Source organism: Euprymna scolopes, chromosome 11 (assembly GCF_053919585.1).
Source record: "Euprymna scolopes isolate OS-2025 chromosome 11, ASM5391958v1, whole genome shotgun sequence".
Lineage (NCBI taxonomy): Eukaryota > Metazoa > Mollusca > Cephalopoda > Sepiida > Sepiolidae > Euprymna > Euprymna scolopes.
The window spans coordinates 12,983,748-13,001,064 of record NC_136492.1 but is presented as its reverse complement, the minus strand read 5'-3'; the positions used below and the strand labels follow the sequence as shown (position 1 = coordinate 13,001,064).

The window sequence follows — 17,317 nt, the reverse complement described above, 5'->3', positions numbered from 1 at the left end:
ACAGGATATTCTAGTAAAAAAAAATATAATAAATTGCTAATTTAAAATATTTTAGCATTAAGAATAGATTATATAATTGTATAAATTGAATAAAAAACACTCTTAATGCTGCAAAATTTAAAGTTATAAATTTATTATATTTTTTGTCCTTTGTTTGAGTTTTAACAACTAGTCCTTTCCTTTTTCACGTTTAAGCATAACCATATTACTTTTAATGCGTACATTTTTCTATTGTCATCCATTATTTTCCCAGGCTTCTAATAAATTTACTTGTTTTTTTGCTAATTCCAGTCTTATTCTTTGCCCCATAAAGATGACATACGCATATGTAATGACAATGTACGGCATTCGTCTGCTTCAAAATACCCCCGATTATCTCCCTTATATTCTTCCAGTCTGTTTGTTTCACTTGTTACTTCTATTTTAGCGATAGCATTGAATTAGTAGCAACACTAGTCGCTGAAATCATATGCTTTCTATGGAAAACAGTCATAAAAGTCGCTTACCTCCTTACGTTTTTTTACGATTTTGAACACCGATAAATTCATCATAACTTCTATTTTACTGAACGGAAATTGAATTTTTTTTTCACAATATAGGTGAGAATGTGATCTATAAACTGTAATAATTGTTAAAAATTTATTCGAAAAATAAGTGAGCGGTGAAGCTTTAAAGCAGTTTTAAATGACTAAAACCGAAACTTGGCCATATAAAAGAATTGTGTAGTAGTTAAAATATAATATTTATGCGTATTTCACGACTGGGCAATACCGGGCGCCCATTTACCATAACAATAAAGTTCAGATATTTAAATTGAGGCGTTTAATAATGTAATAATACGAACGTTTGGGAAACTGTCAAAGCAAAAAACATTAAAGATGAAATAAAAATACTTTAGGAAAAACTACTGGTGATTGAAATGGGAGGTTCAAATACAGGAAATTACTATGAGACGGATACTTGGCAAGAAAGTTTAACGAACTAAGAAAAAACAAAACAAACAAACTTAGAAACAAAACATTAAAAAAAGAATCGAAAAATAATGTCTATAGAGAAAAATGTCTCGGGGGTTACCAAGTGAATAAAATAAAATACACTTGTAAAGTAAAAAAGAAAAACGAAATTCTTATTTTAATGGCTGAACTCGTGTAATCGGTGAAGTCTTCTTTACCCTCGGACTTTGGCCACATTTCAAGTACGCGAGCCAAAGGCGTGGCTGAGTCGATGATGGGAAATGAAGCTTTTTACTTTACGGTTGAAATGGAATAAGACACTCTATTCTTTACTACCGTTTATTTGCCACAACACACACACAAAAGAAACAGCACACCCACGTAACATAAACATACCCACAAACACACACATACACACACATACACCCCCCATATATATATATATATATATATATATATATATATATATATATAATTTTCAGATTGGGAAGGATAGTATAATTATTTCCACATCCAAGCATTCCTGCAGCTCACAATAGCCATAAAAGCCAAAAAAATCGCTACTCCAAGACTAAAGTTTCGCCCTCATTTGGGCTCATCAGTTAAACACACTGACCTTAAATTAGAAACACGAGTCTCTTGCATACCACTTGAATAACCGCGCCACGCACAAGAAAATCCTTAAGCAATATATATATATATATATATATATATATATATATATATATATATATATATATATATATATATATATATATGAAAACAAAGGGATGTAGTGTTTACCTGATATACGCAATGGTAAACCTCAACCTAATATAAATAACAGTATTTATATATCGAAAATATCATCCCAACCGAATTAAAAAAGCTTAATACGCAATAGAGAGTAAAGTTTATTATAAGAGCAAGAAAATTAAAACTGCAATTTTAACTTTACAATCAATATTTATTGTTCGACTGGAGACTCCAAAAACCAATTTACAAAGTATTATTCCGCGGAGTTTCAAAGAATGCTATTCTTATTATACTTCTAGTCAGAGAACATAAAGAAATCAGCAGATTATATTTGTCGCAATGCTAGAATAGGCGAGTTAAGACATTAAGTTAAAACGCAATTTAGTTATAAATTGCCAAATAAAAAAAATGAAAAAACTAATATGAAACAAACCGCGCATAATATTTCAGCTTGAATGAACTTCTTCTAGACTTGCTCCAAAATGCAAATTTTGATTGTAAAGTTCAACTTACAGTATTAATTTTCGTATATATATATATATATATATATATATATATATATATATATATATATATATATATATATATATATATATGAGCATGTGTCCTCCGTCATTTTGGAATAGTGTTTTTAATTTTGGTCACTTATAAAATCTAATACCAACTTTTAATTTTTTTTTTTTATTAATGTGCTTAGCTACAGTATTTATAGACTAGGTATCGATATTATTTTGCTAACGCCGTTTCTTCTGAGGATATGAGTCATTCGCTGAAACTCCATAGAATAAGGAAAAACACATTTAATCTCTGTATGCCCCGTCTGAAATTTCATTTGTTGTCAATTTTTATTTTACAAAATGTAATTCCTAATTTTTATGCACACACAAACACACACACACACACACACACACACAAACACACACACACACACACACACACATATATATATATATATATATATTAAAATAAATGTTTGGAGGTACAGTATTTATAGAAATTTGGAATAAAATGTACATGGAGTTATCGAGAGCTTCTTCAGCTATTATCTCGTCAGGAGAAATCGATAGCATACAAAAACAATATAACTGGCGAAATTAAAGAGCACTACGGGGAAATTTGAATGTGCCAGAAATAAGAAAACAAATTATTAAAAGAAATCTTTTATCTGAAATTGCGTTTAAAAGCGATCAAAACTAAACATTTCCCCTCGATGTGCCAAATAAATTATCGATAAATTAAAAATTAGCGATAAAGTTAGCAAATTGAAACCTAGAGAGGCATACATTCTGCTCAAAGACCACAAATGTGACCTCAATAATAATCGCAGCACCCGCTTAATAAACCCAAATAAACCAGAAATAGGTAGAATTAGCAAACAATACTTTCTAGAGTAAACACACAAATTAAACAAGTGGGCAAATACTGCCGTAGCAATCCCTTGGTTTAAAAATATAGAAAACAAAATAAATGTACGTTTATACAGTTCGACATCATGTCCCTCGATATCTGATGTACTTTTCAACATTGTCCAAAAATTTACCGAGGAATACACTGATATATCCTCGGCAGAAATCAACATCATTAAAAAATGTAGAAAATCAGTTCTTAATAACTTTAGCGATGAAAATCTATTTAACAGGTCAACCAATATCTATGAAACAACCCTAAAATAGTAGATAAAAGATATTGATATCAACTATAAGCAATAAAACAGCAATAACATTAATAAAATTAAAAAATAAAAGTAAAAGAAATAAAATCTTTTATACGGCGCCATACAATCTTATGTTAAAAACAAAACTTGGCAAGTAATATCTTGATCTTATCGACAAGCACCTCCCCGCAACTAATCCATTGCACAAAATTTTCAATAAAAATAACCTAAAGTAATCCTACAGCTGCTGCGAAATTTTAGAGATGATAATTAAAGCACATAATAAAAAACATTAAATAAAAGCAATGAAAACAACAACAAAATAAACAATAAAAAGGGGACACCATGATAAAAATAAAACTAACACAAAGAACACATATGTAACTAGTAGAAATAATAATAATAATAATAATAATAATAATAATAATAATAATAATAATAAACCAACTCCGGATAACGAAAACCATACTAGAAATAAAAATACGAATAACGAACAAGATAAATGCAACTGTAGATACCGCACGTTTTGCCCACTCCAAAATAAATGTCTAACCAAAAGCATAGTTTACCAGGCCACAATGTTTGCCAAATAAAACCTGAATAACAAGAAATATTACATAGGTATGACTTCCTAAGATTTTAAAACTCGATATTATGACCACAAACGTACATTCAATAATAAAAAAAACACCGAACGAAAACAACGCTAGCAAAGAAATACTGGGAATTCAAAGAAAGCGGGCGTACGCCGGTTCGAATAAAAATTAGTAAGACAAGCAAACCCATGTGGAGATCTAGACGATCCATGTAGATTATGCCTTCATGAAAAATTTGCTATTCTATACTTTAAAGAACCTCAACATCTATTAAATTGGGGGAGAGAAATAACGAACAAGTGTGTTCAAAGGATAAAATTTACTCTCGGGTGGAGATACAAAATAATTTTCAAACTAACAATAACAAAATAAGAAAATAAACAAAATAAATAAACATACATAGACAGAAACTATCACATCCATACACACACACCACACACCCACACACACACTATACACACACCACACACACACACACACACACAAACACACATATATATATACTAGCATAAAAACATTAACCTACATTTACAATAGGTCAGAAAAAAGTAGCACACACAAAGAGACGGGTCAACCGTAGGGAAACTAGGCCTACGGGGTACAGATGTTTCAGGGAATGTACTTCCTCCAAGCCCTCCCCTTTTTGAACATGTGCTGCTCTAACGACACCGTCATGGCCTGGAATCAGTTCAGTAATTGTTCCTAAGACCCAAAACGGTCTGGGTTTCAACGGACTCTTAATCAGAACAACATCATCCTTCTGGAGGCGGGTTCTTTTACTGAGTCGGGATCGACCAGGAATCTTCCTTCCCAGCTCTAGCAGGTACTCCTCATTTGTGGAAATCTGTCAGACATATGTCCCTAAGTTCCAAGGTTTGGATTAGCCTCTCCCTGGTGGGTGGCAACAAGGTTGTACTATCCTCTCTATCCAGTCGTATCAATAGCTCGGGGCTCTGATTGGGCTTCAGGAACATATTGGGGGTAATTGGAGTAGCATTCTTGTCGGCTGACACCTGGTAAGTAAGAGGCCGGTTATTAACAGACCTCTGAATATCCGATAACACTGTCAGAAGCGTAAAGTAATCCGCCAAGGATCTTAAATAGGCAGTTCTTCATGGTCTTGATACATCGCTCCCATGTTCCTCCATACCAAGGAGAGAACAAGGGAATGGTTTTAAGTTTTTATTTACTATATTTTCTTTGATAGTCCGTAAAAAGAGAGAGACGGTCGAAAATCTTTCCACTTCCTATAAACGTTTTCGCGTTGTCACTATAAAGGGTTTCGGGAACGCTATATCGGTTAGTAAATCGAACCAGGGCCTGGAAGAAAGAGGGTACGCTCATGTCGGGAACTACTTCAGTGTGTATTGCTCTGATATTCAAGCAAGTGAACAGGAGCAAGTATTTTTTCGTATCTCGTTTTCCGTCACTCACCCAAAGATGGCCAGTAAAATCAACCCCAGTGTGTTGATAAGGGACTCTGAAATCGGTACGATGCGACGGCAGGGTAGCAGCAGCATTCGGCGTCACTGGCGTTGACTTATAACGTTTACATCTGGCACAAGCCGCCAGCACCTTATTAACAGCTTGTCGACCCTGCGGGACCCAATAACCGCTTCGCCTCAACTCCGCTAGAGTTGACCCAGTTTCATGACAATGTAAAATGATGAGCCTGGTAACAGGATGATGTTTCCCTATCAGAATGTGGTTTTTAACTTCATAACCGAAGTGGGAAGATTGGTTGATTCTTCCCCGAGATCGAATCAAACCGTCAGGGTCCAGGAAAAGATCCAGAGCACGAACCCTAACTGCCATGGGTTTACCACTCGGATCCTTTAGGTACTCCACTTCCACGGGAAATTCTTGCCGTTGCACTGTTTTCATAAGGTAGATCGCTGCCTTAGAGTTGTAGTCCCATTGTCGATTAAATTGGATGGCTAGGAACTTAAACACCAAGGAGTAACAGTCAGTAAACCAGAGAATGAGTAAAACCTCTGGAAAAGTATGGCAGAAGTGTACTCTTGATCATGGATCAAAGAACAATTCGCTGAACTGCGGGTCATTCGCTGGCATATCTCACTCAAACAGGGCATATCCTGTCCTGGCCATTGAGATATTCCTTCGCATAGCCAGGAAGGGCCTTAACACCAAAATTCCATCTTAGATTGGAACTTTCTCAAGGTTAATCCTCTTGTTAACAAATCCGCCGGGTTGAGTGTACTATCAACATATCTGAAGAGAGTCTTCAAGCCATAGCGAGACTCCAACTTCACTTTCATCTGCAGAATGTCTTTAAGTCTATTTTTTGCAAAAACATTTTTGCTAGCCATGTTTTGAGATAAAATCCAGGACAAGACCACCTGTGCATCCGTGGCTATACACAAATTCTCGGGGACAAATCCTTCACAATTGTCAAGGATTGTGGGAAGACACTTGAAGGTGAGGAAAACGGCCATTAGTTCCAACACAGGCAAAGTCTTGTCCTTCATAGGTGCCACCTTATCTTTCGCAAATAATAAGGATGACCGACCATTTTGCACGATATACACGGCAAACCCATATGCTTCCTTGGACGCGTCGCAAAACAGGTAATTATCTCCAGGCAGCCCTGCCATAAGCGCCTTGCGCGAAAAACGGAAGTCACTCAATCTTGAAAGGTCCCTGGCTAGCTCTCTCCAATCGCTCAAGATTGCCGGCTGGAGTGGATCATCCCAACCTGCACCATTCTTCCACATGGACCTGATTAGCACTCTACTGCGGATAGTAACCGGGAGACATAGGGACAATGGATCGAAGACCTTAGCTGACTCGGAAAGAACACCTCTCTTTGTTGTCACGTCAGGATTGCACTTTACCGGAGCGACGAACAACTCCTCCGAATGTGGGGAGTATCGGTAGCCCAGTAGAGTACCATCCTCTTTCATCCTAGTGCGGAGCGCCTGACTGTTTGAGTTGCATGACTGGATAATAAAGCCCCCTTCCAGCAACCGCTCTCTAACAAGGGAATACAATGTAGCAAGCTCACTTGCGTCTGCCACGGATGTCACAAAGTTATCCGCATAAAACCGGTCCTCCATCATTCTGCAGCAAGCATCCTGTGGGTATTTTGCTGCATGCAATGTTAAGATGCACCCCAACACAAATGGGCTTGAGGTAAATCCGAATACCAGGGTGGTATAGCCGAATCAGCGCAAACAATCTCCTTGCTTAAGGAAAAAGCAAAATCGGTTCCTATCTGCCTCCACCTTAAGCCGAATCATTAGGAATGCTCGGCGAATGTCTGCTAGCACATAATTTTGGCTCTAAAGGCCAACAACAACTTTAAGATGTCCCCTGTTAAGTTAACGCCAGAATATGCTGCTTCGTTCAGCGATAATCCATCTCCTGTCTTCAAACTACAGTTGAATACTGGTCTGATCCTGGTTGTTGCCGTAGGGTCCGACTTGAAAACTGGTCTATGTGGTATCCACACATATTTGTCGAACTCCTGAGGGGAGACAAAAATCTCTTCAATTATACCGTCCTCCTGTTGCTGACGAACCACCTCCGAATATTCATCATATATTTTTCTTTTAGTCAGGTTTGCTGCCACCCGGTCTAAAACATGCAAGGAAGTTGCATGAGTAGAGGGGAATCTGGCTAATCTATCGCAATGCCAGGGGAGCTCCACATAATAGCTTCCATCCCGAAGCTCTACCGTTTCTGCAAACCACTTCATCTGCACTTTATCGTAATCAGAGAAGTCCTCCTGACTGGGAAGCTCCAGAGATTCCAACGTAAACATTTGTTCTAGTCCTCTTTGCACCATACTGTCAGGAAAGCACTCCGCGATGGGATCCAGGTATGTTGATTGTGTTTCAAGGACAAAACATAAATGTGATGCATCGACCCGGGGTGTATGTTCCATCACCGAATTAAACGAGAGGTGAGTAACCTCAGAGAGGGGCTTATCTTCCGAGAAAAAAGAGTCCATTGCCCCGAACGGGACCAATCCAGGCGGTTTTGCAAAGGCCCATCCATTCAAACACAGGATCAGCTTCAATGAGTTCAGGTGTTCAATCAGGTCTAACCCAATTATTCCCTTGATTGGTCTTAAATCCATTCCGATCTCAAACTGGCCAGCCAAAGTATATTTTGCATCCTGAAAGACACGCAATAGAGATTCCAAATTGGCCACTCGAACCGACAAGTCCATACCATCGGCTACCAAGACAGGAGATGTCACAGTCCTTCCAGAACCCAAGTCAACTCCCAGGACTACCTCTGTGAACCCACGCTGACACTCACCTTAAAAGGTAGACAATCTCAGCTGACAATTGACACCAAGGGTTCCGATTGGGCACAAAGTTCTCAGTACATCTGCCACCAGATATGTCCGCCCGCTACCCGTGTCCAGCAGGCAATTCACTGACACTGTCTTTGTTTCACAAGAGAATGTAACTGAGAGAATGGGAGGCAACGTGCGGGAATACCCGGTTGAAGTTGCATTGTTCACATCCACATAAAAAGAAGGAGTAATAGCGTTCCCCCTACCAAACTTTTGAGACGTATTCTGTCTTACTGTTGATGTAAATGCAATGGAGGCACCGCCTTTTATCTGCAATCTCTTTATTGCTTCTCCATTAAGTCTCAATATGAAGGACAAAGGTGGCACCCGTCTATCTGTTAGCGCTATTATCTCCCCTTTCAATTCGAGAGGAAATTTCCGAAAGAGAATGTTAGCCATTAGTCTGGCTCCGCCAGAATCGTCCACAGAAAAGTCACAGGAAAAGGAATTCCCCAGCTCTTCCAACAGCGATGCCGTCCTGGAAACGAAGTCCCCCAGCTCAAAAAGGGCTCCACCCTTCTTCGGAACATAGTCCAGAATATCCTGGAATATTTGGTCAATGATTTCATCCAGGTCCAGATACTCCCTCTTCAATATAGCCATGGCTCACTGGTAATTGGTGTCAGTGCAACTCAGGTGATTTACCAGCCTCAAGGCTCTGTCTGAGAGTGAACATTTCAAGAAGTTCAACCTCTCGGCATCATTGGCCAGGCCGATCACGCAGTTCTCAAACCTAGTCAAGAAGTTTCTGAAACTCATGCGGTCGGACTCCATCTCCTGTCTGCTAAATGTAGGCCCTGTGATCTGTATACGCGGGGGTTTAACAATGAAGGAAGAACCTCTCCCGGTAGTTGCAGAAGCCCTTGAGAACTCAAAGGCAGATTCCGAGTAAAGGCTGGGCTCTGGTTGTCGGTATGCTTGATCCAAATCGCCCAAGTCTTCATAATAACCCTTCAGTTGAGGCAGCCAAGCATCCTCAATCTCGGCAGGTGTACTCTCATCAAAGGAGCCTAACTCCAGCTGTGTGATACAAATCTCTAACTCGACAATGAATTGTCGAATCTCCGCCCTTAAGAATGAGTACGCCGATGGTCTAACTCCATCACGACACATCCTCAGTCGTCCCTGAATCTTCTGAATCAATGACTCCCTTCTGCGTAGGAGCTGCTCTTTCGTGACGTTCATGACAGTAGTTTAACCAACGAAACAGTAAAGCAGCAAATCCTTTGCAAGATGTGGAAAAAATATTTAGAGGGTAAAGTAGATTACCCGGTGATAGCGTAAGCTCCGAGGGGTTTCAAATGATGCCCTATGCGACCCCCCTACTGGGTCGAGTAACAAGTATTATAGTACGGTGAACAGCGAGTAACTAAGTTGTGCCAACCGTTCACCAGTAAGTCGTTAACAGAACTGGTACTAGTTAGAGACACAATTCTTTTATAACAGAAGAACTGTGCCTCCCACTACTCCTCCAAGTTTGTAAAAAACTCGTCCCCTCAACCACTCAGATTAGAATTCCGCCCTCGAGGCCGGCGCCACCAAGTAAGCAATCTTCTGTTTTTATTTTATTTTTATTTTCTCACACGTCACGTGTAAAGGTTAATAACAAACTGTTTCTCATTAGCCATTTAAGTATATCCTAGTATCGTTTTCCTGTTGTCTCCTGGTCTTAGTGTACTTCAGGACAAGAATTACTCTAGTCTGATGGATTATCAAGCTTCGAGCAATAACTTGAGGATGCATCACCAAGAGAAGCTTCACAATAACTCGTAAAACCAACTGTGGGTAAGTCATACCGGTGGGAATCTCATTTTAGACGCGATTGATATGTAATTTTGAATACTTAGTCAGGATTTACTTAAAGGAAACATATCAATTTACAAATAGGTGTCACCACATTTCAAGGTCTGGAGGCAACTAGAGGATAAGGGATGATATGTGTACAGCAGTCAATAGAGAAATATTGTAGTGGGAAGTTGGTAAAGTGGATTACTGTATGGACGTCTCATGAAGACGACCATATTGTAGGCAGCTGGAAAGCAAAGAAACGTGCAGCTCTAAGAAAGAAGCTTTGTTAATGGAATCTACGTTTAGGTTTAGGCACATATAAAAAGTGGGGGGGGAATTATTGATAGACGAGGGGTTTTCGTAAAAGTTTGATGAAGAAGGGCCAAATATTGTTTCTCGGTCTAGCATTTGTCATGAAAATTACGATAAGGCTGAGACAGGCTCGCAACGTTTTTTTCGGTGGGAAAGATATTGCAAGGGGAAAAAGACCAACCTCCATTAGGCTACGGAGTTTGCTTTGAACTCTGACAAAGCAGGATGAGCTTTTTATACCAGCTCCTGCCCAGATGTAGCAACAGTACTCCATCCTTAGACGTACTTGGATCTTATATAGGTAGAGAATTGCATTGGCAGTGAGATATCAACTGGAGCGGTAGAATGATCCCACCATTTTTCCTGCTCTTATTTTAGCATCCTTCCTCGTAAAAGTGTGCGTTAGTCGTAATGAAAAGATTTTATTTGGATGCAAATACTTTGTTGTTTTGAATATTTTGTCAGGGTTTATTTGTAGTAAAAATGATCATCATGCCAGGTTGCCATGCAAACCCTTTTACAAAAAGAGCTTAGGCACTCGAGGAAAGTGCCTCGTAGGAATTAAAGCTTCTCAGCCAAAATTATAGGAAATCAAGGAAACCTGTTTCTATGGCTAACACCTTATCTCGATATGAGCTGCATAGTTATTCGGGGATTCCATTAAAGTTCTATTATGACTCAAACAGGTAATTAGTAAAGAAGTAATAAGTATAAGTTGTTTTATATCCGTAATTGATCTATTAAATATCTTATCATATCTCTGTCTTATAATTTGTTGGTTAATCTCTTTTTCAGGACAAGTATTGAACTAGTCTGGTGAAGTATCCAGTTTCGACTTGATACCATCAATTAACTAATGAAGTTGATAAAATATTAAAGCCGTTATTGCATTTTATATTTGTTTTGTTTTTACGACTGACAAATCTCGTTTTATAACCAACAGAATAGAATTTTAAAAACTCCATTTTATAGAGTACAAGATGTCATAATTTTATGAAATTCACAAGATAAATAGAATTATTAATCACACGGTTCAACGCACAGGCTTTTTTTATCAGTCGAATTCTTTGGGTAATAAAAACAATAAATTTTCGGCTCCTAACTTACCGTCACTCAATAATACATTTGCGTACACCAAAAACTAGTAACTAGATTGCTTTATTGACAAGACTACACTGTACACCCTGAACAAAACGAACCATAAAAGAACAAATAAAGTTCAAGAAACTTGCGAGTCTGGAGTGAAAGCCCGTTCAAAATGGTCACACTAAAACAAGGCGCGTATGGTGGCTATATACACATACCGAGAAGTGGGCGCAATGATGCTACAATATGGAAAAAGAAAAAAATACTATGAAAAAAAAAGAGCGGGAGCACGTTAAAGAATACGATTACGTGGGAGAAGACACTCACGTTGGAGGCATGGGTCACGTCACAGGCGTAACGAAAAGTCAATCGTTGTGGGAGAATGAGGAGATAAATCAATAAGACGGGTTATTACTTGTCCTCTGTTTCTTGCGACGTAGATGACATACAACGTGTGGGCCCTGTGTTTAAACGTGAGTAGCATTACTGTAAGATGCATGAAAATGTTGTCCATCGCATCTATCATTTACTACAAAATTTCATCGATACTTCTGTGGAAGGGGAACAATAGAAGCGCATCGATCAGAGATGTACACCCCTCTTGATTTTGCTTAACAACACTTCCTGTGAAAAAAAAAATAGCAAAAAAAACAATTAAGGAAGAATAAAACGCGAGTTTCAATCAAGATCTAACATTTTACATTACATATGGACAGATAGGAAGACTAACAAAGGGGTCATGCGTGTCACACTGTAAGAAATTATTACCGAATACCGTCTACGCCCGAGAGTAAACTTTCCTCGGCCATTCAGTGTGGAATAACAGGCAGGACAAAACGTTTGATGGTAGGAAAATTTGCCGGAAAAAGAGCAAAATTCACTGACAGTCTCAACAGGTTACACATAAACAAAACTATGCATCTCATGCGAAGGACTAAATGATAGGAGACGTGATAAGAATGAAGATCGATGTCCGTAATAACAGATCTGATACGTGCATAAGATGATTCTAAGGCCCGAATTACTCTACTAGCTTTTTAATATTATTAGAAAATATGTTTTGTTTTTTTTACAAACGCATCATGGTTATCAATCCACCCGAGGAGGGGGGTTAGAGTTAATGAGTGTACGTACTCATTGGGACAATCGTGCAGTAATCTTTAGTAGGAGTAACCAACTTGAAGACGACCATATTGTAGTCAGCTGGAATACAGACAAAACGAACAGCGCTTGATATGCGAGTTGTTCTGAGAAAGAAACAACTTTGTTCATGGAATCCATTTTTATTTGTCACACAGTAAGAGAGTGTCGAAATTATTAATAGTGGTTTCAGATAGGCAAATGTTTTAAGTGAAAGTTTGAAAAAAGGGTGAACCATAAATCACTATTCACACGAGCACTTGTCAAGAGATGATATGTGCTTCAAGCAGCGCCTAATTTGATGCAAACAATACTCCATCCTTGGATGTACTTGGGTCTCATCTCATGGGTAGTGAGATATCTAATGGAGCCGTAAAATGGTCCAACCACTTTTCCAGCGAACTTTTTTCAACAAAGTAATTGTAGTAGAGAGGCACAGCCATGTTTATTTACAGGTCATTCCCAACCTAAAAAAAAATAATAAAGTAACATTGTAAAATAGCAGGAAAAGTATTAATCGTGGTCTAAGCTAGACGAGTGTTTTTCGTGAACGTTTGAAAAACGGCTGAGCCACAGATCACAGTTCACACGAGCACTTGCCATGAAAATAATGATAGTGCAGAAATAGGCTAGCAAACGTCTCTTCTATCAGAAATATGTCGCTGAGAAGAGAAAGGTGTACCTCCAACTAGGTTACGAAGTCGGTTTTGAACTCTGTCAAGATATAATAGGTGCTCATAGCAGTGCCTTTCCAGATGGCAACGAACTTGGCTCTCGTACAGGTAGAGAACTGTATCGGCAATTAGATATCCAATAGAGCTGTAGAACATTGTAACAATTTTATCAGCGAACTTTTTCACCGGAGTAATTGTAGGATGTAGACGCAGCAATTCAAGATCGATGTTTATTCCGAGGTCATTGACCCCCCCCCTCTTAAAATTATAGCATTGTACTTTATATTTTTTATGACCCAAATAAGCGTACTCACTTTCGTATATTCCGGGTAACATCACCTTTCTAACTATAGTAATTATACACAGTAATTTTGGCTAAATCAATATTTGTAGTTCAGATTATGCGAACCTATTTTAAAAAGTTCGGATTTTGTTATTGGTATACTTGTCTTTCTTCGTAATTATCTTATTATACCTATGCAATTGGCTAAATATCGTCTTTCTGTCTGCCGGATGTGACCTGTTTTAAGGACAGTCACTATAATTTGGATGATTACACTGTAGAACGTCTTTTTCATTAAATTTGTCTTGTTTTAGCCGCGTGCAAGCGACTCTATAAGTAACTCTGTCGGTCGATCGGTCGGTCGGTCGATCGGTCGGTCGGTCGGTCGATCTGTCGGTATGCCCATAAAACTTTTGTGATTGGCGTTTTTGGTAAAGACCAACGGTCTGTTGATAATAGATGCTGTTCTTTACTTTTTACGTTTTTCTTGGCCTTCGGGTCAAGATAAAAGTGTAGCATCTGTTCCGGCAGATGCTGCAAGCTATGACTAGCTATGACTAGCTATGACTAGCAAAGACCAGATGTGGGGGCAACCCCACATGCTTGACCTTTAACCGGCTCCCATTTCCCACCTCTCGGGAGCTGGTCCCCTTTTTCCCTTCCCCCTCCCGTCACTCCTCACATTAAAAATCGGCCTTGGGCCTAATTTGCTCGGTGGGGGAGCAAATAAATACCATCTGCTCCGGCAGATGCTGCAAGCAAAGACCATATGTAGGGGCAACTCCACATATAAGACCTTGGTCAATGTAGGGGCAACCCTTCATACCAATTGTCACTATCCAGCTCCCTTACTCCCCGGGGAAGTTGGTCCCCATTTCCCCTTCACTCCTCACTTTAAAAATCGGCCTTGTGCCTAATTTGCTCGGTGGGGGAGCAAATAAATACCATCTGCTCCGGCAGATACTGCAAGCTATGACTAGCTATGACTAGCAAAGACCAGATGTGGGGGCAACCCCACATTCCTGACCTTTAACCAGCTCCAATTTCCCACCTCTCGGGAGCTGGTCCCCTTTTTCCCTTCCCCCTCCCTTCACTCCTCACATTAAAAATCGGCCTTGTGCCTAATTTGCTCGGTGGGGGAGCAAATAAATACCATCTGCTTCGGCAGATACTATAAGCAATGACTAGCAAAGACAAGATGTGGGGGCAACCCCACATGCCTGACCTTTGACCAGCTCCCATTTCCCACCTCTCGGGAGCTGGTCCCCTTTTTCCAATCCGCCTTCCATTCACTCCTCACATTAAAAATCGGCCTTGGGCCTTATTTGCTCGGTGGGGGAGCAAATAAATACCATCTGCTCCCGCAGATAGTGCAAGCAAAGGCATATGTGGGGGCAACCCCACATATAAGTTATTGGTTAATGTAGGGGCAACCCATTCATAGCAATTGTCATTATCCAGCTCCCTACTCCCCCGGGGGTTGGCTGGGGGTTGGCCCCCATTTCCCCTTCACTCCTCACATTAAAAATCGCCGTTGTTCCTAATTCGCTAGGTGGGGGAGCAAATAAATACCAACCCCACATAGAAGACCTTGGTTAATGTAGGGGCAACCCTTCATACCAATTGTCAATATCCAGCACCCCTACTCCAAGGGGAGCTGCACCCCATTTCCCCTTCACTTCTCACATTAAGAATCGGCCTTGTGTGTAATGTGCTCTGTGGGGGAGCAAATAAATACCAACCCCACATATAAGACCTTGGTCAATGTAGGGGCAACCCTTCATACCAATTGTCACTATCCAGCTTCCATTTCCCACCCATCGGGAGCTGGTCCCCCTGTCCCTCACCCTCCCTCTCTCCCCACATTAAAAAACGGTATTGTGCCTAATTTTGTTAAGTGGGGAAGCAAATAAATCCAAACCCTACATATAAGACGTTTGTCAATGTCGGGGCACCCCTTCATACCAATTGCCACTATCCAGCTCCCCTACTCCCCGGGGAGTTTGTCCCCATTTCCCCTTCTCTCCTCACATTAAAAATAGCCCTTGTGCCCTATTTGCTCGGTGGGGGAGAAAATAAACACACCTTTTCTGGGCCTTTTTACCAAGATCAAAGTGTAGTATCTGTTCCGGCAGGTACTGCAAGCAAAGACCATACGTCGGGGCAATCCCACATATAAGACCTTACTCAATGTAGGGGCAACGCTCTATACCAATTGTCACTATTCGGTTCCCCTATTCCCCGTTGGTCCTCATTTCCCCTTCACTCCTCACATTAAAAATCGGCCTTGTGTCTAATTTGCTCGGTGGGGGAGCAAATAAATACCAACCCCACATATAAGACCTTGGTCCATGTAGGAGCAACCCTTCATACCAATTGTCACTATCCAGCTCCCCTACTCCCCGGGGAGTTGGTCCCCATTTCTCCTTCACTCCTCATATAAAAAAAAACGGCCTTGGTCCTAATTTGCTTGGTGGGGAAGCAAATAAATACCGTTTCTTGGCCTTTTGGCCTAGATCAAAGTGTAGTATCTTTTCTTACTACATGCTGTACTTATTGTGATAAACAGTGGGGGGTCATTTTTCTGTATTTATTTTCTGTAAATTATCACCCACTTTATAACCCGTCAGTCTTAATGCCATTCATATCATTCTCCAAATCATTCCAGTTATTTTTTAAGCTTTTAAATCATTCTTAAGGTCATTCAATTCATCCTTAATTTCATTAAAGTCATTCAAATCATTTACTTTTTATTTATTTAAGTCATTTCAGCCTATTTTTCGGTCATTTTAGTTTATCTTTAAGAATTTCCTGTCAATCCTACATTCGTGCATTTATTCATTACACGAAAGCACGCGACTAATGGTTATCGGAGTTGTTAAGATTAGATTCGCTGTGCCTGTTTTTTCCCCTACATTTAATAGTATACCTTGTACCTTGTTTGCTTTCTCTTTTTTGCCGTTCACACAAATTTTTACTGTCTATTCATCGCGTTTATTTTGACATTATTTCTAACTATCAATGATTTCAGCATCCGTTTCAAGCGTATTATTAGTATTTCTCTGCCATTCAAAAACATGATGTAAAAGCCGAATTTCTTATACATAAAATACATTTGGGGAATGTATAATATACGTGTATATATTTCATACTTATATATATATATATATATATATATATATATATATATATATATATATATATATATATTATATTTTTAAATATTTATCCTAAGTGGTTTATTTGTATTTGATTGTAAATATAGAAACAACTAAAGATTTTGTGATACTTTTTGTTGCATAGGGGCACATATTAAGGAGAATGATGGGGGCATATATAACAATGATGAGGGACAGAGGATATTAATACATATAGTTATACACAAAGTTTCCACCGATATAACATGCAACTTTTGACATGAACCTTATCCAATACGAGGAGTTGTTTTGACGAACTGAAATTTATACAGATTTTATCTCATTCACAGGCATGCTATTTAGGTATAAGTCGTATCTAATTTGCAATTGCATTCTTTGGACGCCCACAAAACTCTTCTTTGGCACCCTGACGAAAAAAAAATAAATAAAAGAACGGACATGAACTACATAATAATAATAGAGACGGACGCTGTGGGCTTAGCAAACGATAGTATATTTTGACTGCTTCATGCGACGGAACACACGAAAGTTTCTAAGTTCATGCAAGTATTTGTAAATACACATTAAAGAGGTCAGCTGTTACATCGGCCGAACCATGCTATGAAACTGAA

The 17,317-nt window shown here is 39.2% G+C and overlaps 1 pseudogene; it reads left to right on the top strand.

Annotated features, from left to right (window-relative positions):
• The first annotated feature begins 16,039 nt into the window (after positions 1 to 16,039).
• LOC145288395 (U2 spliceosomal RNA) lies at positions 16,040 to 16,164 on the top strand (annotated as a pseudogene).
• The last annotated feature ends 1,153 nt before the right edge of the window (positions 16,165 to 17,317 follow it).